General features: G+C 43.3%; 1 protein-coding gene across 1 annotated transcript in view; it reads left to right on the top strand.

The window, feature by feature from the left end:
• Positions 1-25,302, top strand: part of MLF1 (myeloid leukemia factor 1) — a 609,081-nt gene that overhangs the window by 571,506 nt on the left and 12,273 nt on the right. The window lies entirely within an intron of this gene.

Genomic DNA, 25,302 nt, shown 5'->3' with positions numbered 1-25,302 from the left:
TCCATTTGAACCAGATAACCTGTTTGACTTAAAGTTCTTAATGTGGAAAACAGTTTTACTGATTACTGTGACCTCTGCAAGAGGAGTATTTGATTTGCTAGCTGTTGTGGTGAGTCAACCCTACTTCATTTTCCACAGGGACACAATTTCTTTGAGAACTAATTATTTTATGCCTAAAGTGGTATCTGGATTTATTCTAAGCCAAGCTATTCTGTCTGTTTTCTTTCCTGAACCTAAAATTGAGGAGAAAGCATATTCCATACTTCGGATGTCTACAGACAACTCTGGTACTATCTACACAGAACTGAATTTTTCAGATCTTTAGATCAACAGTTCTTGTGAAGGTAAGAAGGACAACCTGTGTCAAAACGGACTATTTCCAAATGGTTGTCTAAGGACATTACTTTTGTTATACTGGCCATAACAAAACTATTCCAGACAGGGTCAAGGGCCACGCTATTACAGTCTTTGCTTCATCTATGGCTTTTTGGTAAAGGCTGGAGTCTAGAAGTATTCTAGAAGCTGATATTTGGTCTTCTCTACATAGTTTTACAAAGCACTATAAGCGTGATTCCTTCTCTAGGTACAGGTCAGGCTTTTCTAAGACTATTATGCAGGGGCTTCTGGACTCTCTTCCTTCCACCTCCCAAATGAAGTAAGCTAGGTAACTTACCCGTATAGCTAAGGCTACTGCAGCAGTGATCAATATGATGAACACAGTACGGTAAAGCTGCTGTAGCCACTCCTTTCCTCCATCTTCCTTGTTTTTGGTGTGATTTTTATGCCAGGATGTGGACATTTATCTCTTGTTCATAACATTGTCCTTTCAGGGTACAGCCTCTCTCTGTCTGTTGGCAGGAAAGCTCTGAAGGGCTTGCTGCCCATACTTGTCTTTTAGACAAGCTCAGCTGGAGCTGTTAGTCAATTTGGGTGCAGCCTGAAGCTTTGGAAGCTGGCTGGCTGTTATATGCTTGGCAGTATACAATCCATATTGCTAAGGCTAATGCAGCAGTGATTAATTGAACATCTACTAGTACAGCAAGTTTACTTACACAGCTGTACTTTCCCCTTCCTTTGACCTCCTCTATTGCACCCTCTTAGTGTTGTGGATCGCATTCCAGGTTTGATATTCCATCCTTCTGACCAGCCTCACCTGAATCTGAAAGCCCTCAGGTTAACTGCTTGGTTTCTCCACTTTGGTGATGACCAGAGACCCCAAGCTTTCTGAAAGAGTGGTGCATATCCTTCCTTCTTCCCAGAAGCTGTGTATTAGAAAGGTTTATGGTGATAAGTGGAGACGATTTTCCATTTGGCCCATTTCAAAGGGTTTGGATCCTTCCTCTGCCCGATTAGTTGCAATTTTAGACTTTCTATCTGTTTTTTTTTCAGGTTGGTGCCAATTACCCTATTGTAGAGGTCTAGTTACCAGCCATTTTCATTTTCCCTGTGGGTCAAGACCATCTGCTTCTTTAAGACTGTCCAAAACCTTTTTAAAGGGTACTTTCCTGCTCAGGCCTCCAGCATGGGATCTAGTTTCTCCCTGGGACTTGTCCCTTCTTTAAGTCTTAACCCAAGCCCCTTTTTGAACCAGCTGGTACTGTGGACTTAGTTTCTGTAGTGGAATCTTAATTGCATTCACTTCAGCGGGCCGAATATCTGAACTACAGGCTGTATCTTCTACTCTGCATTACCTTATTTTTCATAAAGACAGGGTGCCTCTGAGGCTAATCCTTCCTTCTTGCCTTAGGTGATCTCCAGGTCTAATCTGAATCAGTTGATTCATTTATGAGTTTTGTTTCTGAACTTCAATAATAAGGGTGAATACATGCTTCATTGCTTGGGCTTCCACTACCAGTCGGACAAAGCAAATCATGTCAAGAAATCAGACCAGCTTTTTGTACCCTTCTCTACAGCTAAGCTTGGGATACCAGTTTCCAAGGTAACTTTGTCCAAATAGCCTTCTGATTGCATATCTTTTGTTTATACTATGAAAGGTGTACCTCTTTATACTAAACCAAAATCTCACTCTGCCAGGGCAGTGTCTGCTTGAACTGCCTATTTTGGGCATCCTTCGTCATATGTGTGCAGCCAGTGCCTTTTCTAACACTCATATCTTTGTGTCTCATTATAAAGTAGACAATCCAGATCTAGACCTTCTTTTGGCTCCATCATTTTCAGAATATTCTTGCCTGATAACACCCATTCTCTCTGAATGAGGACTCTGTCCCACAGATTGCGATAGATGGAAATGACATCATTGGACACAAAAGTTATTTACTTACCATAGTACTAACAACGACTACCACCAGAACTGTTAGCCAACAGGGTGCTGGCGGAAATTGGGCTACTTTTGGCCGAAGGAGAAGAGGGGGAAGGCATGCCCGAAGGCAGGAAGAGAGGAGGAAGGTTAGGAGTGTAGTAGTGAGGGTAGGAAGTTTGAATGTTGGCAGTATGACTGGTATAGGGAGAGAGCTAGCTGATATGATGCAGAGAAGGAAGGTTGATATATTGTGTGTGAAAGAGACCAGATGGAAGGGAAGTAAGGCCAGGTATATAGGAGGTGGGTTCAAATTGTTCTATCATGGTGTGGATGGCAGGAGAAATGGGTAGGGGTTATCCTAAAGGAACAGTATGCCAAGAGTGTTTTGGAGGGGAAGAGAGTGTCTGATAGTGATGTTTATGAAGCTTGAAATTGATGGTGTAATGATGAATGTTGTTAGTGCATATGCTCCACAAGTTGGGTGTGCGATGGATGAGAAAGAAAAACTTTGGAGCGAGTTGGATGAAGTGGTGGTGAGTGTACCCAAGGGTGAGAGACTAATGATTGGAGCGGACTTCAATGGGACTTCAATGGGCATGTTGGTGAAGTGAACAGAGGGGATGAGGAAGCAGAAGGTCAGATGATTGTGGATTTTGCAAAAAGGATGGACATGGCTGTGGTGAATACGTATTGTAAGAAGAGGGAGGAGCATAGGGTGATGTACAAGAGTGGAGGAAGATGCACATAGGTGGATTATAACCTATGTAGGAGGGCCAGTCTGAAGGAGATTGGAGACTGTAAAGTGGTGACAGGGGAAAGTTTAGTTAAGCAGCATAGAATGGTGGTCTGTAGGATGACATTGGTGATCAAGAAGAGGAGGTGGAGTGTGAAAGCAGTGCCAAGGATTAAATGGTGGACGTTAAAAAAGGGTGATTGTGAGGTGGAATTCAGGGAAGAGTTGAGACAGGCACTGGGAGGTAGTGAAGAGTTACCAAATAGCTGGGTAACTACAGCGGAGCTAGTAAGGGAGACTGCTAGAAAGGTGCTTGGTGTGACATCTGGACAGAGGAAGGAGGACAAGGAGATCTGGTGGTGGAATGAGGAAGTACAGGAGAGTATACAGAGGAAGAGGCTGGCAAAGAAGTGGGATTGGCAAAGAGATGAAGAAAGTAGACCTGTATATAATGAGATGAGGCTCATGGCAAAGAGAGAGGTGGCGAAGGATAAGGCATATGGAGAGTTGTATGAGAGATTGGACACTAAAGAGGGAGAAAAGGACCTGTACCGATTGGCTAGACAGAGGGACAGAGCTGGGAAAGATGTGCAGCAGGTAAGGGTGATAAAGGATAGTGAGGGAAATGTACTCACAAGTGAGGAGAGTGTGTTGAGTAGATGGAAAGAGTACTTTGAGGGGCTGATGAATGAAGAGAATGAGAAAGAGAGAGAGAAGGTTGGATGATGTGGGGATAGTGAATCAGGAAATGAAACAGATTATCAAGGAGGAAGGTAAGGATAGCTATGAAGAGGATAAAGAATGGAAAGGCTGTTGGTCCAGATGACATACCAGTGGAAGCATTGAGGTGCTTAGGAGAAATGGCAGTGGAATTTTTAACCAGATTGTTTAATGAAATTTTGGAAAGTCAGAGGATGCCTAATGAGTGGAGAAAGTGTTTTGGTACCGATCTTTAAGAATAAGGGTGATGTGCAGAGCTGCAGTAACTACAGAGGGATAAAATTGATCAGTCACAGCTTGAAGTTATGGGAAAGAGTAGTGGAAGCTAGGTTAAGAGGGGAGGTGATGATTAGTGATCAGCAGTATGGTTTCATGCCAGGAAAGAGCACTACAGATGCAATATTTGCTCTGTGAGTGTTTGAGAAATACAGAGAAGGTCAGAAGGAGTTACATTGTGTCTATTGTGTCTTTGTGGACTTAGAGAAAGCATATGACAGGGTGCCTAGAGAGGAGTTGTGGTATTGTATGAGGAAGTTGGGAGTGGCAGAGAAGTATGTAAGAGTGGTACAGGATATGTACGAGGGTAGTGTGACATTGGTGAGGACTGCAGTAGGAGTGACAGATGCGTTTATGTTGGAGGTGGGATTATATAAAGGGTCAGCTCTGAGCCATTTCTTGTTTGCAGTGGTGATGGACAGGTTGACAGATGAGATCAGACAGGAGGCCCCATGGACTATGATGTTTGCAGATGACATTGTGATCTGTAGTGAGAGTAGGGACCAGGTTGAGGAGACCCTGGAGAGGTGCAGATATGCTTTAGAGAGGAGAGGAATGAAGGTCAGCAGGGCTAAAACAGAATGTATGTGTGTGAATGAGAGGGAGGGTAGAGGAATGGTGAGGATGCAAGGAGTAGAGTTGGCGAAGGTGGATGACTTTAAGTACTTGGGATCAACATTTCAGAATAATGGTGAGTGTGGAAGAGAGGTGAAGAAGAGAGTACAGGCAGGGTGGAATGGGTGGAGAAGAGTGTCAGGAGTGATTTGTGACAGACTGGTACCAGTAAGAGTGAAAGGGAAGGTCTACAAGAGGGTAGTGAGACTAGCTATGTTATATGGGTTGGAGATGGTGGCATTGACAAAAAGGCAGGTGTCGGAGCTGGATGTGGTAGAGTTAAAGATGTTAAGATTTGCACTGGGTGTGACTAGGATGGACAGGATTAGGAATCAGCATATTAGAGGGTCGGCTCAGGTTGGACAGTTTGGAGACAAAGCAAGAGAGGCGAGATTACGTTGGTTTGGACATGTGTTGAGGAGGGATGCTGGGTATATTGGGAAAAGGATGCTAAGGATGGAGCTGCCAGGTAAGAGGAAAAGAGGAAGGCCTAAGATAAGGTTTATGGATGTCGCTGTTGGTGTGAAAGAGCAAGATGCACAGGACAGGAAGAAATGGAAACAGATGATCCACTGTGGCGACCCGTAATGGGAACAGCCAAAAGAAGATGAGTACTAGATCTGTGTGGTCTTCTTCATTCGATCGGAACCATCCCTCTCTGATGGCTTCTAAATTGTCTCTGGTATTTGTGACTCCTGGTGGATCTTATGGCTGGTCTGAAGTCTGTTGTGGAGACCCTCTGTTAGGTTAGTTCTGTACAGTAGGTCAGGTATGGTAGGGAAAACTCAACCTGAGGAGATTTAGGTATACAGAGTATTATGGGAGAGAAGTTGGAGCTTTGAAGCTGAAGATTCTGATGTGCCAGCCTTGCATCCGAATGGATCCGATAGCCCACAGGTTGAGATGGACAGAAGAAGAGAACATGAATCTCACATTATGGTTACTACATAACTTTTATTTTTTTTTTCCAGTTCCATTGATGGCCAGGAATCTTATTCACTCTCCCTGGTCCAAACTGGGACACCTGAATAGAAACCTAACACTAGGAAAATTTGCAAAAGCAAATGAATGCATTCTTCCACTTTAGCTATAACCAGAGGCCTAGACCTTTTTACAGCTTTTGTTCAAATTGCCTTTGATTGTCTGTATCATAGTCATAGAGGTATGACTGCTGAATCCTGTACAATTGCACTTTATAAGCACTTACACAAGTGCATGGATCGTGCAATCCCTAACAGAACCAAGATGCTATCCTCCAAAAAAAGGAAGCCAATCTGGTGGTCCCCTGCTATAAATAAACTCTACAACAGAAGAAAGAAACTGTTGCAAAAAAGAGTAAAATCCCATGATTGGAGGAACTCCGTGGTCACCTCAGTAAGAAGCTGAGATCCCTCATAAAATCCTCCAAAGCTAGTTACAAAAACAAAATCACCACTGATTCTAAAGACGACCACAAAGCATTCTATAGCTATGTCAAGAATCACAATGGCAACACTCAGATCTGCTCTGAGTTACAGCACAGTGGCACTAAATATACAGAACCAACTGATATTGCCAACATCCTGGCAGATAGGTTCAGTACTAACTTTACCCCTCTCTCATCCCCTAAAGGGCCCATCTCTATACCGGAAGAATGCAAAGTTCCTGTAATCATGGCTGCACAGGTAAAACAACACACTCTCCAAAGCCAAGAACACAGCATCCATGGGACCTGACAACATCCCAGGCTGAGTTCTACATGAACTACAGAACAAACTGGCGCCCCACCTAAGTACCATGTTCAATCATAGCCTCATCTCAGGCTTTGTGCCCACTAAATGGCGCACAGCAACGGTTATCCCACTCCACAAAGGGGGAGCCACCACAGATCCCGGGAACTACCTCCCCATTAGCCTGACGAGCCTGGTCTGCAAGGCTATGGAACGTATCATCATGGAATTTATAAACAATGACATTGGTAATCTCCAAACTCTGGACCCTACCCAGTTTGGGTTTGTAAAAGGCAGATCATGTCTCCTAAACCTGACAGACTTCTTTGAAGCAGTCACCAAAGCCGTAGATTAGGGTAAGGTGGATCACACAGCCTGTCTAGATCTCACCAAGGCTTTCAAAACCACCCCCAGTCTGGAATTATAGATAAACTCACTAAACTATGTATAAATCCCTATGTCACAAGATGGGTTGCCAACTGACTCACTTGTAGAACCCACACTGTGAAAGTAGTAGACTCTAAATCCAACTTCAGACCAGTGACAAGTGGAGTACCACAGGGTTCAGTCCTAGGTCCTGTCCTGTTTGGTATCTACTTCTCTGAAGTACAGGCTAACACAGAAGGTCTTTGGCTGACAAAGTTCACAGATGACTGCAAACTAGGAGCCATAATCAAAACTCCTTAACGATGTGGACATGCTACAAAAGGGCCTCAGTGAGACAGGTGCCTGGTGTCAAAGCCATGGCCTCAAGCTCAGTGCCAAAAAGTGCATTGTCATCCCTTTTGGTAAAAACTCTGTACCCATGAAATACCACATAGGCGGTAGTCTACTTAACACCGAAAGTGACCTTGGGACACAGGTGGACATTAGTCTCTCCTTTGATAATCACATCGCTACAGTAGTCAGGAAATCCTACGTGGCACACCTCATCACAAAAGGTTTCTCATCCAGGAAAAAAGAGGTCATTGTTTCCCTCTAGTCATCTCTCATTAGACTCATTATAGAGTACAATGCCCTTTTTGGTATGTACCTCACACGACATGTACAACAACTGGAAAGTCCACAGAAATACCTCACAAAGAGAATTACTGGCCTCAAACAGATGCCGTACGCAGACCGTCTCAAAAAACTCCAGCTTTACTCTGTCGCATATCGCCTACTCAGAGGTGATCTCTGCCTAATATACAAAGCTATGTCAAACCCAGAGCTGTTGGACATGCTCCACGTAAAGAAATCACAATCCCTCTAAGCTACATGCTCTAGGGACCTAAACCTTGTCACCACAATAAACAGAACATGCTGGAGAGATAGATTCATGTCCCAGAGACTTCCCATAGTCTGGAACAAACTACCTATCTATATCAAACAAAGCTCCTCATTAGCACTCTCCAAGAAAAATCTTGATGATTGGATGGGAGATAGGAAATTCATCCCGGGGATCACTTCTGTGGCTTTGCTTGACATGGGCACAGGAAAATAATTTTCTTGGGTGGCAAAAGCCAGGGTACCATTTGGCTATGCTTTTATATAGGCCCTAGGGCCAATAGCCTAGTACCTACCTATGAACCTATAATGTTTGTTTTGAGTTATTCATCCATTAAAGCTTATTTAGCCTCCATTTCCAATTTTCATCTAGGCGTTGACTCCATCTCTGGCTTCTTTAAAGTTTGTAAAGCATTCTTGAAAGGTGACTTTCTTTTTTTATCCTCCCAGCAAACCCATTTCTACTTGCAACTTGTATTTCATTTTTAGTGATGTTTACTCTTCCCCGTGAATCTAGTTGTAATGCCAACTTAAAATAATTTGGATTCTACATGAAAAGAGCAATTAAGTTCATTAAAACAGATCAACATTTGATTTCGTGCAGTAAAAACAAAAAAAGGGAGAGGACCATAAGCAGAGGCATCCCTCTGTCATTAGTTCACATCACAGGGATTGTTATATTGAAGGCATACTCCTCCTGGAGTTGCAGAATCTGGAATTTTACTATTTGTCTTCTTTTAAGGGTGCTGCACTCTGGAGAACAGCATATTTAGAACTAAAGCGAATGCCGTCTTCTCTCATTCTGCTTGATGCAGAAGACCAGGAAGGAGACAATAATGTGAATTTGTTCTTCATCTTGTAACAAGGAAGATTTTGGTTATAAATAAGCTGTTGAGTCTTCCACGAAAAACACAGGACTCTTGACTGGATAACGAACTCTTTATTTGACCATAAAATAAACAGGAGATCTTCTTCAGATTTTCTTTGCTTGTGGTTGCTGAGTCTTTAGGAGGTAAAAGACACTTTTTTGCTCTTCTCTTAACAAGGAAGATTTGGTATATCTTCTCTTCATTAACCCTGATTATTTGTCTTATTACAGAATTAGAGAAGAAAAAAACAGATGTTACCCTTTTCATGCCATGATGTTGACATTTTTTTCATACTTTCATCTGTCTAGCAGCACAATAAACTTTCCCATTCAGGCTAAAGAAGTTCCCCACATATGTGGTAATATCAGGGTGCAGTTGGCTTCTGCTTCAGATCTTGTTAGACTGTCAGGCCTTCTGGCATGCATTTCAGAGGTGAATGAAGCCACCAGGAAATCTTCCATCTGACAGATATGTTCTACCACGTAGAAGAGGTTTTCCATTTGGACAGAGTGGTTTTCTCTACCACCACAGTCAGTAAATATGTAGATGCTATTTATTTATTTCATGATCCTGCATGATTTCTGTTTCAGTCTTTCCATAATCAAGTACATGAACACTATAATCTTTTGGAAGTTGGATCTGTGTCCTGACAGTGGTCGGACAGGCAGCTCCTTAAAGGAGTTCTGCATCCCTGCTTGCTTTTAAAAGAACACATCGGGTGTGCAGGACTTCAGCTTCTTCATTAACAGTCTTGCCTATCCTGGATTCAAGCCAATTGGTTCATTGGCCTTAGAAGTTATTCTCTTAGAAAAGAAGTTCAGCCCTTAAAAAATCTTTTACTGATGGCCATCACTTCCTTCCACAGGATCTCATAGTCTCAAAATGTCAGGCTGAAATATATCTGGAACCACATATCATCATTCACGAGTGTAGCGGGTCACTTAGGACAGGTCCACAGTTAGTTCCAGTATGATGTAGAAGTTGTTCTTGAATCAATCTATTCACCTTCCATGTTTAATTTATAGGGCAGAAGCCAGGGGTTTGGAAACTCTGAATTCTGCTTGTGCACAGTCAGCCTCGTATACTGCTTAGAACAGGTGTATGAGTTGAGTAATTTTCTTGCCCTTCCCTACTGAGAAGGAAGGGCTAACATCTGCTAAGCAGACCCTTTCTTAATTGGTTTTCCAACTACATCATTTTTGGCCATTAGCTGACAGATGGCTTTTTATAAAATGCTGCTGTCAAAAGCTACTTGAGCAAGGACATGGCTGCTTATATTTTGTTTCCAGAATATCTCCTTGGTAGCCATTTGTGCTGCGGCTACTTGGTTGCCAGTTTTAACATTCCTCAATCATTATTTCTTCATCACTGACACTAGGAGTCAAGCGCTTGTTACATGCTGTCCTCTACTAGAATTTGCCAGCGTTGGACTGAGAGAAAGAGAGCACTGAACATAAAACACATCAGCAATTTGCTGTTTTATCTGATTATTAATAGGATTGCCTTCTGTAGAGCATACAAACCCTTTCACCCCCCCCCCCATGATGTTTGGATAGCACCTCTGGTAGTTGCTGCTGTTGGACGTCAGGAAGTCTGGTAACTGTGTGTGTGTATATGTAGGTAAGTATATATGTACATGTTTCTGACACTTTAAATGTCAAATAGCTGTTCTTGTTTTTTCCTTGATTTACATTAAATGTACTCGGTGGATGGGATGAACTATAAGAGGTGTGTACACTCAGTGGTTGGGGTGAACTGGTGGATTGAAATGTTAGGTACACTGTGAAACATGTGAAAATAGAATGTATGCTGTGAGAGAACATGTTCCTATATATAGTAGCTTAAGAGAAGAATAACCAAATTGGGGATAGAGAATTCGGTCATAGTGGTATTCATTCATATTGTTGATGAAGTCCCATTTGATCTGTACCAGCTGATGGAATTGACCTTTTGGAGTTGAGAATTTGAATTTGCAACTTCTGCTGAGGTTTTGCTACCTTGAAGCTGGTTATAGTTAAAGGTGACAGGGTGCACTTTGTATTGGATGTAAGGGAGCTTTCCTCTCATAATAAAGTTGGAAAACTCCATTCATTCATCTGGGTGTCATTAGACGTATTTTGCTGAAAGGTTTTTCTGCTGACCATACTGGATCCAATCAGAGACCCACTGAGCTAGGGTGCCCCCCCTCCCCACTTCATGATAATCATGAAGACTAGATAATGATTTAATGCAGTAAGAATGCATCTGTTAACACGTGGTGCATTTCATCGATGGTAGTGTGGATAACACTTGCTTGTCAGGGATTTTGCTTACTTTGTTGTAGAAAGATAAGAATGCTGTCACTTAACATTTGCTCATCCATTCATTTGAAGAAAAGACATTGAAGAAATTCCATCACCTAGAATTGTAAATATGTTATTTATCTTTATTTCATGTAATGTTTCTTAAGACATCTTATTTGAAATAATAAAAAATGTTTAGTAAAAAAAAAAAAAAAAAAAAAAGAAATTCCATCATATCTTTCTTCCAGGGAAGAACATCTCAAGTTATTTACATCTGTGTATACTATAACTGTGACATATGTATAGTTAGTGGTGCAAGGACTTGAGTGCATGTGTGATGTGGCGAATCATGGTGCCTAATAGGCAACTGTCCTTGATCCTGCCTTTTATACAACCTGGTGAGTGGTGCATCTGTTTATCTCACTATGGAATCACATCACTTACGATTGAGATATCAAATTAAGTGACGGTGTGTGCGTTAAGGGCTTTTGAACAGAGTCACTGTAATTCTTAGATACATGTGTTATGGTGGGTGCTGCCTGTGATGTGTGTGTTTGAGTTTGCTGAGGATAATTGTTTCTTAGGTTACATTTAGGAGGCTTTTGTCAATTTGGTATGTTACCTTTAAGAGCCTCAGCATATCTAGGTCTGTGTGTTTGATTTTTGCTGTGTGTGCTTTGTTTACTGCTGGGTTGTGCAGTACTGACAACCTGTTTTTTTGCTCTAGTTTTGTGAGAGAGCTTTGCCTCCAATAATGTTGTATAGCAACATCTCTCACACAGTATGTCTCCTGATTTAAGTAGTAGGTGGATGTTCTACTGTACTTTCTCATTAAACATGAGATAACTGGTACACTGTCTGACGATGCCCATTTCAAACTGGCTGGCTCCGGTGATGGTTGTAAAATGCAAGTCCATCTTTCCAGGTGCTTATTAATGTGGGCTGATGGGGGTGTTCTGCCTGTGGGTATGAAGTTGATTTACTGGAGAAGCTACTTGTCTAAAACAATCTTAAGCTCGCACACAAAGAGCAATGTGCAGCCTAGTGGGAACTTGAGCTTATTTGTACAGCTACTGAATATTTAACGTACAGTTCAAATTGGGAGAAAGGTTGTACAAAGAAACGTTAGCTTTAAATGCCTGCATCATTACATTTTAGTCAGCTGCTTAGTGGTTAGCGTCGCTCGATGAATAGCTTGAAGGATAGAGACTTTGCAAAATAATATTTAGTGACAATAACCAATAAATGATGAAAGGGAGGGAACTGTGTGTTAAATTATCATAAGGAGCAGATAACAGATGAACTGGGTTTAAGAACACAACTAGAGCAAAGTAGATGGGAGAGGAAGACATTAGCTCTGTAGCTGACCGGCCTGAAATTGCCTTAATGCAAACACATTGAACCAGCCTGACACACACACTACATAAGAGAGAAACAAGGGTTCAATACCAAGAGTAAGTCCACTTAAATGCAAAATGCTGTGCGAGTATTTACAGTAATTACTAATATAGGCTTAAAGACCTGGCAATGTTCTAGTATACTGGCTCACCGGCAGTTTTGTGCAGGAGTGGGTGTGGACAGGGTGATTGACAAACCTAATATCTGGGAAGCGGAATGGAAGTGAAGCATGATTGGCATGCCATGCATATTAGCCCATGACATCATGCATACAATGAATGTAGATGAGCAGCTCTGAGTACTCTACGTTCCTGTGACAACAGTCACTTTTAATTAAACTCTAAAAAACATATGAATCTATGTAAAATAAGTTTAGTAACCTGTCATTTAGTATCCTATATTTAATTCAATATTATTCCCCTTCCAGGAAAAAAAAAACATCTTGTAGACCGTGCTGATGACTTCATCTGGTGATAAATAAATTATCAGTTGGCTCTGAATACACTATTTTTCAATTGCTATTGGTCTATAATTGTATTGTTCAATTTAAAAGGCTCCCCTTATGGATTGGAATGATGTAGTATTTTTCCCGGAGTGTGTAATATATCTGTTAAGAATTACAACTAGATAGGAAGTTCTGCTATTTAAAATTTTAGCATTTTTTCCTGAGTAAATCAGTGATCATTTTTGTTAGTGAGAAAAAGGTTTGCTTATGGTGGGGAAGGTGCAGATGGATATACTGTTAAGTTCTGAAGATTAAAATTAAGCTTAAAGTTTTCAGTAGTGACTAATTTTGGTAAAATACATGCTGATGGGTTTGAAATAGTTAAATGTTTTAAAAGATATGAACAACTTGCTACAAAGGCTACATCACTGCTAGACGGTAACACTTTTTTTCCTTTTGTAAGCTTAATTAATCAGTTCCTATAGTCTAGCAGAATTGGTGATGTACTGAATTGAGTACTAATCATATGTACAATGAGTGGTGGGGCGTTGAAATATAGTACTGGGTAGGCATAACTCTAACTTAAAGTACACCAAAGTTGAAATCAATACTGTTCATTCAAAATGCAAGCTCAGCTGGCCCAACCTTGAAGAATACTTCCACTTCACCTTACAGGTCTAAAGTCGTGGTCCAATTTACCTGCCTTTACTAGCAGTAAATGAAAACTTGAATATACACGTTATACAAACAAATAAATAAAAAAGAAACCTGTTTAGTACTAGTATGTCTCAGACATATTACTTGCATTTAGTTCTGCGGGTATACAGGTAACACATACCCAATTCTGCATTCATGTTGATTGATGAGGAATGAATATTCATGCGGGTGAGAACCACATCACAATGAATTTTCATTAGTACAGCTTGACGTCAACCGCCTGGGGCAGGTTTTGGGCAGCATTTGCTACTGCGCATCTGGTGAGCCAGTACACTACAACATTGCCAAAGACCTTTGCTAAAGCAGATACAAACTGTTAAAATGAACTTAAAAATAGGAAAAGAAATGAAAAATCTTCACTTATCTTTGGTGAATGTAATGGAACTATCACAAGCCAGTAGTAGGTTAAAAGAACACAGCAGCAACTGCTTGGGAATTCTTATATGTCCTTCTATATCACTGTTACAGTTTTCTTTACAGTAGGGATTCCCTGCCAAGGGCAGCCCGATATCCAGCTAGCATACCAAAACCTTAGGTTGTAAAAGGGGAGTCGTACATCACACATATGCTCACCATGCCTGGCCTAGGGCATAAATATGCCGTATGGATGCACTATCCTCAGAACTTCTTTGACACCAGTCCAAATGCCATCTTCAGTTGTCGGTCTGAACGCTTGTTCGTCTGCTGGTTACCAAGCTGTTTTTCAGACAAGTGCTTTACTGGGGGCTTTTCTTATCTTCCTTTTGTTGTTGGTATTGTCATCCAGAAAGGGGGAATGCCAGTGTGGAGACAGATTCCCCATAAGGACCTTCACAAGCAGTGTTTGTTTATGCTTAGGTGCTTCTTGCGACCATACGTCTTGTCCTGTTTGTCAGGTGTTTGTTCCAAAGACCTTGCATAGTCATCTCTCTTGTTTAGCCATTTACTTAGAGAACCTATGTCTTAAATTGTTGACTTAAGGGTACTATGGAAGAATTATCCCAGCTCGAGGGTTAGCTGTCTGCAAAGAAGAAGTCCAAGAAAGCTTAGTCAGATTCTTTGGCTGTACTGCCACCACTAGATGCCTCTCTCGAGGCTGGTAAACATCAGGAGGACCACCCAGTTTTGCAGTCTGATTCCTGTGCCACTACCATTTCAGAGGTCTGCATGGATCTGGCTTCATACATGTCTCCCGAGGCTCTGCAGACATCCATTTCAGATGTTCAGTTGGAACTGCGGCTGACTGTTTCCGAAGAGCCTAGGGGTGTTCTGCAAATCCTTGTTAGAGAGGAGATTGCCACTACACTTAGAGTTGTCAGGGGTCTGAGCCACCTAAATATTTAGGACTGAAGTTCCCTTGAAAAAGAAGCAGAAAATTAAGCACCTTACTCGTGCTCCAAAAGATCCTCGGTGTGAATGGCAGAACTTCATGCAGGGTCTGTTTAATGCCTTTATAGTTTTGAAGCCCCCTAAGGGGGTCTCTGTTCCTGCTCCACCTTTGTCTTATACCCGTCTTAAGAGGCCCAGGGAACAGGTTTCGTCTGATGAGGATGTGGATTCTGATGAAGAATCCTTGACCTATTCTTCCCAGATTTCCTTTCCCTTGGACTATGGTTCTTAGGAGGAGGAATCTATCAGTCCTGATTCTCCTTTTGAGGAGATTTCGTTTGGTGATACAGTTTCTCGTATGATTTGAGTTTTTTAAGTGGGATTATACCCAAGTCTCAGATGTCCAGCAAAGGTATTATGAACTCCTTCAAATGGAGTCTCCCAAGCCATCTGCTGTCCCTCCTGTTCTTGGTGCCTTGTTAGACACATTTTGTGCAGCTTCTCAGGCTCCCAACTCCCAGCCCCCTGCTTCTAAGAAACCTTATAGGTTTTATAAGGTGCCTGAAGATTGCAAATTCCATTCCAAGTGCCCCTCTACTGACCCCTCTGTTTCTGTTGCTTGCCATCTAAGCTTTTACTTTCTACAAAGCTGCACCCCTCTGACAAGGACAGCATAACTATGGAGAGGTTGTGTAAAAAAGTATATACTGCTGCTACCTTAGCCTTTAGGGCTGTGAATTGCCAGAGAAACATGACCAGATATGTTTTGGTTGTTTTCTCTTCGGCAGTTCAGGTTATTTCAGATCTTCCTGACTCTGAGGGGAAGACTTCAGCTCTTTCTTTACTAGGGTCATCTTCTCAAGCAGCTTGCCATTCTCTTAAGTGCAGCTGTGATGTAGCTGATACCTTGTCTAGAGCTGCTGCTTTTGGTTCTGTGTTGAGGAGGTATTCCTGGCTTCGCCTTCAACCTTTGCCTGATGATATTAAGGCTAAGCTGATGGATGCACTTCTAGATTAAAAAAAATCTCTCTAGTGCTGCTCAGCTTTTTAATTCACTTCAGAAAAAGGGTAAGGCTTTGCAGGACTTTAAATATTTTTGTTTCGTTTGTTCCCAAGTTTCAGAGGAATTACTCTACTAAACCTGCCTTTGTCCACGGACAGTCTGACCCTCCTCCCAAAAGCAAAAAGGGTGGTAGAAGGGCTCCTTCTGCTAAGTCTACTCAAACTCCTACAGCTCAGAAGCCTTTTTTTCCAGACAAACCAGGTTCTGTGTGACTATCCCTGTTCTTCCCTCCTCAGTCACGTTCCTCTTTCTCATCTTTCCCTGTCCATTCCAGTTTGTTAAAGATCATACTCAGGATTCTCGGGTTCTATCCAGTATTTGTCAGGGGTATTGCACAGTTTGGAAATCTTTCCCCCTTTTTGGGCATTCATCACCCTCCTCAGGAACAGCTGCCTTGTTTTCCAGAAGTTCTTCATAGCCTTTTGTCTCTTCAAAAGGGGAAGGGATTTTATTCCAGAATGTTTCTGGTTCCCAGGAAAGAAGGCACCCGGAGACCCATTCTGGATCTCTCTCAGCTCAACCCCTTTCTGACTGTTCCTTTCTTTCAGATGTTATCTCTTCAAACCTTGCTTCGTCTTATTTCTCAGGCTTTCTTAGTTTCTCTGGATGTCAAGGATGCTTATCTCCATATCCCTATTAGGTTCATAGGTTCATACTAGGCTATCTGCCCGAGGGCATTTATAAGCCTACCCCATAGTTTTGTGGCTTACGCCACCCCTTTAGTTTGGAGAAACTATGCCCATTATTTTGCTGTGCCTCTGTCGAGCAGTGACACTGAGGTAACCCCTGGGGTGTATCTGCGATCTCCCATCCATTGGTCAAGATTCCTCTTGAACAAGGCCAGCGAGGTGCTCTGCCTCACATAAACCAGGATTTTGTTCCACAGCATAGGGAGTCTTTGGGTGATGAATCTATCCCTCCAGCACGTCCTATTAATAACCGTGTCGAGGTTTAAGTCTCCCGCCTTGTGGCTCTGAGGGATCTAGATTTTGAGATGAAGCATGTTCATCAAATCTGGGTTTGACATGGCCTTGTATGTCAGGCATAGGTCACCTCTGAGCAAGCGGTAAGCAACTGAATATAACTGGAGTTCTTTCAGTCGGGCAGCATAAGACAGATTTTTGAGATCCTTTATCCTTTTGGTGAGGAACTTTTGTGGCCTCTCCAGCTGCTGCAAGTGTCGGATCAGATACATTCCGAATGGGGCATTGTTCATTGGTCTGATGAGTGATGAGTATAGGGAGACTATGACTTCCCTTGATCTAGATGTGAATCCCTTCATGATAAGGTGGGCAATGTAGAAGGTCTTCCTAACTACTTTAGCAATATGTGTGTCGAATGAAAGGCTACTGTCAACCTGGGTTCCCAGGTCCCTAATAACTTCTTCTGTGTTCAGGGGATTGCCACCTATATGGTAGCTAGGTAACCTTATTTTTCCCAAGGGTATGACTATGCATTTCTTGGCATTTAACTTTAGGCCATGGCTCTGGCACCAGTTATCCGTTTCTGTGAGACCCTTCTGAAGGATATCTGTGTTGGATGTGTTTTCAACTGTTTGCAGTCATCTGCAAACTTTGTCAGCCATAACCCTCCTGTGTTTGCTTGTACTTCAGAAAAGTAGATGCCAAACAAGAGTGGGCCCAGGACTGAGCCCTGTGGGACACCACTTGTGACAGGCTTTGAGTCTGACATGGCACCAGCAACTCTGACCCTGTGGGTTCTGTCACTCAGCCAGTTTGCAACCCATCTTGTAATGTATGGGTTTACATTTAAGTTGATGAGTTTTTGAATGAAACCCGAGTGAGGTATTGTATCAAAAGCCTTCGCCAGGTCTAGTTAGGCTGTATGGACTGCCTTTCCCTCATCAATGGCCTTGGTGACTGTTTCGAAAAAGTCAACCAAGTTTAAAAGGCATGATCTGCCTTTGACAAAGCCAAACTGGGTTGGATCCAAAGTCTGCAAGTTCCCTATGTCTTTATTTATGAGTTCCATTATGATCCTCTCCATGGCTTTGCAGATAAGGCTTGTCAAGCTAATGGGATGGTAATTTCCAGGGTCGGTGGAGGCATTGTGGAGTGGGACCACAGTCGCCAGCGCGCCACTCCTGGGATCCGGAGGTGAGACTAAGATTAAACAGCTGTCCTAACTGTGGGTTTAATTTGAGTTCATGGAGCACACAGCCGGGGACACCATCAGGTCCCATGGATGCTGTGTTCTTTGCCTTGAGAGAGCAGTTCTCACCTGGGCTAGAGATGTTTGGGGGGCTACAATCATTTGGTATAGATATCTCTCCTTTAGGGGGGGGGGGGGGGGGTGCACTGAACCTGTCAGCCAGTATGTTGGCAATGTCTGTAGGATCAGTAATCTTCACATCATTTTGAACTAATTCTGAGCATATCTGGGAGTTTCCTCCTAGGTATCTGACATAGCTAAAGAATGCCTTATGGTTGTCTTTAGAGTCCTTAGCTATTTTTTTCTCAAAATTAGCTTTGGATGATTTTATGAGAGCTCTTAGCTTTTTACTTATACCTATTCATCCCCTTTCAGGAAGTTTTTACATTTCTCTGTTTTTTTTCCTTGCATTTTCAGTTCTCTGCTTTGCTGTTTGGCCTCTATACTCTCCCAAGGGTCTTCACCAAATGTCTGACTTCTGTGATTGCTTTCTGCAGGTTGAGGGGAATTCAGATCTTTCCTTATCTAGATGACCTATATATTCAGGATGTTCATCGTGTTACCCTGCTGCAGTCATCACACTTGGGTTATTCTGTCGTCAGGCGGTCCCGCAGTCAGCTGGAATTCCAAAGTGTTGGTCCAGCACCGGTTGCTGTCGCTTCTTCCCTGATGTCAGTGCGCCAGGGGTATATATAATGCAACCGACACCATTTTCTTCAGTCTTTTTTGCCACGCAGTGCCCGAAGCAGAAGCAGTTCGCAAGTGCCGGTCGGCCGACTACTGAGATTTTCGAATTCAAATTTCAGACCAAAGTCTTCTATAAAGCTAAGTACCCCGTTGGGGAAACTTTTCTTGCCTCAGACCGATGTCAGAAAAAGTTAACAATTGTATTTCTTGTGGGAAGCAAATACCTCATAAGGATTTTCATTCTTATTGCATACCTTGCCTAGGCCCAGACCACGACGTCACTAGTTGTCGTTTTTGTGCTAGGTTTAATAAGTGTACTATTAAAAGACGCTTTGATTTTGCACGACACTACTTCGGTAGGAAATTTAACTACACCATGCCGTCGGAGCAACCGACTACCGGCGTGCACAAAAAACGCAAGGATAAGGACAGACAGCCCAGGCCTAATCCAGATTCCGAGGCCTCGGCTGGTCCCGTCTCCGATTCTCCGGTTCTCAGTGAGGCTCCAACGCAGCCCCTGACTACCACAGATCTGGAACCCAAGACCGCTTCAGATTTTTTGACAGAATGCACCAGGCCGACGCAGCCATTTAGTTCAGGCCCTTCCGACGACATTGCTGAAAAGGATGTCGGTGCTGCAGAAACCCCAGCGGTTTCTGAAGGCGTTTTCAGACTGACGACGCTCGCCATTAAATCGTTTTCTAAGACGAAGACTTCTATTAAATCTAAAAAGACTACACTTCAGTCCCCTGTTCAAGGCCCTATGCCTAAGAAACAGATGCTCAAAATGGCTGAAGATTTGATCACTTTAATCAGGGGTTCCCAGCCCCCTCCTGACAAAAGGCCTAGACAAGAGGAAGATTATGCATCCTCTGAACAGGTGTCCATTTCTTCAGACTCCTCTGAGGACTAAGATTACTCCTTCTCCCCTTATGTAGATTCTGATGCTGAGGATTCCATTCCCTCAGCTTCTCCTCCTGAAGACTACTCCTTTGGGGAAACTTTACACACTATGAGGGAACATTTTCACTGGGAAGGTCAGGACTATTCTGACTCAAAGAAAAGGCTCAGAGAGTTTCTTTTACTCCCCCAACACAGACCACTTGCCATTCCACCAGTTTTAGCCATTGTGGATGATGTTTACTTAGAATCCAGTTTTAACCCTGATTCTCTACCTCCTGCTCTGGCTAAGCCTGACAGATGTTATAGAGTGCCTGATTCTCACAAATTTCTTTACAAAAGCCCTGTTGCTGACCCAGAGACAATCTCCCAGGGTCCCAAGGGGGCTAAGGCTTCTATGGCTAAAAATCCTGTACCTTCTGAGAGGGATTCCAGAGCACTAGACAGGTGGGGGAAAAAGGTTTACACCTCAGCCACTCTGGCTATGAGGGCACTAAATTGCCAATTTCACATGCTTAAGTGTCAGCAATTTCTAATCTCTCAGTTAAAGCAAAAAATGACCACTCTCCCTCAACAATCTGAATTGAAAGAAATGCAGGATCTGTTGCATGCCACTGAACAGGTGGGCAAACATACCTTACAACATGGGTTTGATTCTTTGGAGGCCTCCTGCAGAGCAGCTGTCACTGGGTCTGTTATAAGTAGGCATGCTTGGTTAAAGGAACAAACTCTACCTGATTATGTTAAAGCAAAATTTCTAGATGCTCCCTTACAGCAGGATGTTCTTTTTGGAGTTAAAGCAGAAGAAGTCTTAAAGAAAATGGAGGATAAGACAAAATCTATGCAGACAGTCAAAGATTTCCTACAGGTACAGCCCCCTCGCTTCAGCAGAAACTGGCCAACAAAAAATTGGTCCTTTCCAGCTACAGACAGACCACAGAGGGGTAAATATAGACGCCCAAGGGGCAGAGGACAACCACAAGGCCAGTACAAACCTCGCCAGTGGGGCACTACAACACAGAAGGGAGGAGAAGACGGGTCCCAATCTACCAGAAGGCAAACTCAATGACTTGCACCTCATCTGGCCAAGCAACACTCTCTTGGCAGCCCCCTTGGGAGGAAAACTCGCACTTTTTTCAGACAACTGGCACATTGGACAAATGGGTCCTAGACATAATTTTATGAGGATACAGATTCCATTTTCACACCTTGTCAATGAAGAGAGGAATGCCAAACCTGCCACAAAATCAATGGACAGAGGCACAAAAACAAATTACAGCTCTCATGGACATGAGAGCCATTCAACTGGTACCTACTCGAGAGCAAGGTCAAGGATTTTACTCAAGACTCTTTCTAGTGCCCAGAAAGGACAATGCCTGGAGACCAATTCTGGACCTTTCAATTCTAAACACTTACAAGTACCCAAATTCAAGATGCTAACACTACAGCAACTTCTTCCCATATTGGGCAAGGAAGCATGGCTAGTAATGTTGGACCTCAAGGAGGCATAACTGCATGTCCCTATCAGACAGAGTTGCAGAAGATACCTCCGTTTCATTGCAGGTTCAACCCATTATCAATTCTCTGCACTGCCCTTTGGCTTATCTACTGCGCCCAGAGTCTTCACAAAATGCCTGGCACCAGTAATTGCATAATGCAGACAAAGAGGAATTAAAATATACCCATACCTGGACGACTGCCTCATCCAAGCAGAAAGCAAAGACATTCTATTACATCATCTGGCTTTTGTGAAACATCTACTAAATTGCCTGGGGTACACAGTAAATGAAAAGAAGTCAAAACTAGTACCCTCACAAAATATGACATTCCTGGGTGCCAGCTTGAAAACAACGGCCCAGAAGGCTTATCTGACGCCAGACAACTACAACTGACTCAATACTTCAAAGCAATGGCAACAAAGGCCCAATTAACTGCAAGAAAAATTCTGCAGGCCTTGGGCTTCATGTCATCTTGCATACTACTAATACCATTTGCAAAGCTGCATATGAGGAAATTACAGTGGTACCTAAAAAGCGTATGGTCTCAACACAGCCACAGCTTGGACACAATGATATCTCTCATTCCCTGCCTACAACAGGAGTTTCTATGGTGGCCACAGGCATGTCACCTCAACAAGGGTCAGCCTTTCACCTTGCCCCCAGCCAGGCAATCTATCACAATAGATGCATCAGATTACGCCTGGGGGGCTCACATGGCAGGACAGTGCGTTCAAGGCATTTGGACTGCAGATCAAAGGAATCTGCACATCAATCAAAAAGAGATGCTAGCTGTACAGAAAGCTCTGACAGCCTTCAAGGATCTATTACATCCAGGACAACTGACAATAAAGACGGACAACACCACAGTAATGTGGTACATAAACAAACAAGGGGGTACTCACTCCTACCCTCTCTGCAGGCAAGCAATGACCTTATGGAACACAGCTCTGGCTTACCAAGTTCAGTTACAAGCTCAATTCTTGCCAGGACAGAAAAATACATTGGCAGATGACCTCAGCAGAAACATCATGGATCCCCACAAATGGAAACTAGATCCACAAGTATTTACAATGATAACTCAAAAATGGGGCCTTCCAGACATAGACCTGTTTGCCAGCCCTCAAAACTATCAACTAACAACATTTTGTACAAGGACACTTCATCATCAAGCGTGGAAAGTGGACGCACTCTCTTTCAGTTGGAAAAACCTGACAATATATGCCTTCCCTCCATTGCCTCTCCTCACAAAGGTACTTCTGAAAGTCAAAAAGGAGAGACCACGACTGATTCTCATAGCCCCAGACTGGCCACGCCAGCACTGGTTCCTGCTGTTGAGGAATATGGCCCACGGCCCACCATAGATATTACCACAAATTCCCCATTTACTTACACAACAGAACAATCAGATTCTTCACAGCCAGCTCAAAACCTTAAATCTGGCTGCATGGCAGATCAGCTAAGCATCCAGCCAGCTCCTCTTTCCCAAGCAGTTATGGATGTTATTCTGAAAGCTAGGAGGCCAAGCACCAAAAAGGCTTATTCGGACAAATGGAAAAGGTTTTGTGCCTGGAACCAATCTAAAGGCCAAGACACAATTCAGCCTCACATGCCTCACATTCTACACTCTTTACCTGAGATGTTGCACAAAGGACTTTCTTTCTCCTCCATTAAAATCCATGCTTCAGCTATTTCGGCCCACTACAACACGGATCCACCCTTATTTTCGCATCCACTTCTAAGGCAGTTCCTCAGAGGGGCAAAAAACATTAGACCACCCAGGAGAGCACCTACACCAACATGGGACCTCAATTTTGTTCTGGAAAAACTAACACTACCTCCCTTTGAACCAGCTTTCTCTGCAGATCTTCAGTTCCTATCATGGAATACTGCCCTGCTGCTAGCAGTAACTTCAGCTAGAAGAGTCTCAGAGCTACAGGCACTGATGGCAGTGGAACCTTTCCTCATTTTTCATCAAGACAGAGTATCTCTACGAACTAATCCTTCCGTTATGCCTAAGGTGGTTTCCAGTGTAGCTTTAAATCAAACCATCCACTTACCCACCTTCTTCCCAAATCCACAGAACAAAGGTGAGAGACTCCTGCATTCCTTGGACATTCACAGGCAACTTCGTTACTACTTGGACAAAACTAAGGCTTTCAGAAAATCTGACCAGCTCTTTGTATCCTATGCTACAGCTTCTCAAGGGAAGGCTATATCAAAGCAGACCATTTCCAAATGGATAGGTCATTGCATACGTTTTTGCTATAATCATGGAAAACCAGTTCCTGCTACCATTAGGCCCCACTCTACCAGGGCAACAGCTACTTCTACAGCCTTTCTCAGGGGGGTTCCAACCAAGGAGATTTTGGAAGCTGCAACTTGGAGTTCAGTATACACCTTTACCAAACACTATCACTTACCACTTTATTCTAAGACCAGGGCGGGCTTCGCCACTGCAGTTCTGCAGGGCCTTCTAGCCTCCTCTAACCCTCTATGATACCTCCACCCATCCTTAGCTTTGGGATTCAACCCAAGTGTGATGACTGCAGCAGGGTAACATGATGAACATAGTACAGATGTTCTTAGTCTCACATTGCTGCAGTCATAACCTGTGGGTGGTCCGCTGTCCCAATACCAAAGGGTTAGGCTGGCGGTCATGGCGCCCGGAGCTGACGTCAGTACGTAGTAGTACTTAAGCGCATGACCGACGCCATATTCTCAGTCTTTCTTGTCGCGTGGTCCGAAGCAGAAGCAGCGTTTGCAAGTGCCGTTCGGCATTCTGAAATTTTCAGTTTTCGAGTTTCAGACCAAGACCAAGTTATTGGTGGGGAAAATTTTGTCTTTTCTTGCCTCAGTTAATCCGGATGTCAGAAAAGTTAATAATTGTATTTTTGTGGGAAACAGATACCTCATAGGGACTATCATTCTCTGTATTCCTTGCTTAGGGCCTGTAGATTTAATAAGCACCATTAAACGCAGATTAGACTGTGCTAGGCTTGTTTTCGGTAGCGGTGTAACTACAACATGCCGTTGGATCCTCCAAAGATAAATCTTTAAGGTTTAAACCGGATGAGTTGTCCGTTACGGACGCCGGTTCTATGGAATCTACGGTTGAATCTGTGGATCCAGCTGAAGTCTCGGCTGAATCCCAGGGGGAACCTTTACTTTTACAGGAGTTGGCCTCTCAGGAGTTAGGTCAGGCCGAGGGTGCCTCTCAAGTTTCTGTGGTTCCATCCTTACAAAAGGTTATTAGGCCTTCTACTTCCAGCAATTATCAGTACAGTCCAGGCTGACTGCAAGGACAGTCCTTCAAGCCTTGGGGTTCATGGCATCTTGCATTCTGGTACTTCCCAATGCCAAACTGCATATGAGGAAGCTACAATGGTATCTCAAAAGTGTATGGACTCAACACTGCCACGATTTGGACACTGTCATTCCGATATTACCGTGCATCCAGAAGGAATTCTTGTGGTGGGCACAGGAATGTCACCTAAACAAGGGACTCTCTGTGACCCGACCAGAGGCCAGTCAGATCTTAACGACGGATGCCTCAGACCTGGCTTGGGGAGCACACTTCAATGGGAAATGGATTCAAGACACGTGGCCTCCCAAATTACAGCATTTGCATATCAACATTAAGGAGATGTTAGCAGTCCAGTATGCCCTGATGGCTTTCAAGGGCCTACTTCAACCAGGACAGGTGTTGATTCAAACAGACAACACTACAGTCATGTGGTACATCAACAAGCAGGGGGGACCCATTCTTACCCTCTTTGCAGACAAGCTATGATATTGTGGGAGACTGCTCTGGGGTTGCACATCACTCTTCAAGCACGGTTTCTGCCAGGAGCACAGAACTCCCTAGCAGATGTATTGAGCAGACAAATTGTGGATCCCCACGAGTGGAAATTGGATCCTCAGGTATTTCAACAGTTGACAGTGGCTTGGGGAACTCCAGACATAGATCTGTTCGCTTCTCCTCTAAATTTCCAACTACCAAAATTTTGCACAAGGATGTTTCACCCAAAAGCTTGGAAAGTGGACGCTCTATCTTTCAGTTGGAACAACCTTCACGTCTATGCTTTTCCTCCTCTGCCTCTCCTTACCAAGGTACTCTTGAAAGTCAGGACAAGCCTTGCATGATTTTAATAGCACCAGATTGGCCACGTCAGCACTGGTATCCTCTGCTGAGGAGTTTAATTCAGGAGCCTCCTTGGCCTTTACCACAGCTTCCTCATTTGTTGTCCCAGTCAAGCAGTCATTTGCTCAATGTCAGGGTGCAGTCCCTGCATCTAACGGCCTGGCGTATTCTGTTTTAAAGCCTGTGGGTTCTCAGCTTCCCCAGCAGGTTTTGGATGTCATTTTGGAAGCTACCTAGCACTA

Source organism: Protopterus annectens, chromosome 4.part1 (genome assembly GCF_019279795.1).
Source record: "Protopterus annectens isolate FY-2018-M chromosome 4.part1, PAN1.0, whole genome shotgun sequence".
Classification (NCBI taxonomy): domain Eukaryota; kingdom Metazoa; phylum Chordata; order Ceratodontiformes; family Protopteridae; genus Protopterus; species Protopterus annectens.
This window is presented reverse-complemented; position numbering and strand designations above follow the sequence as displayed.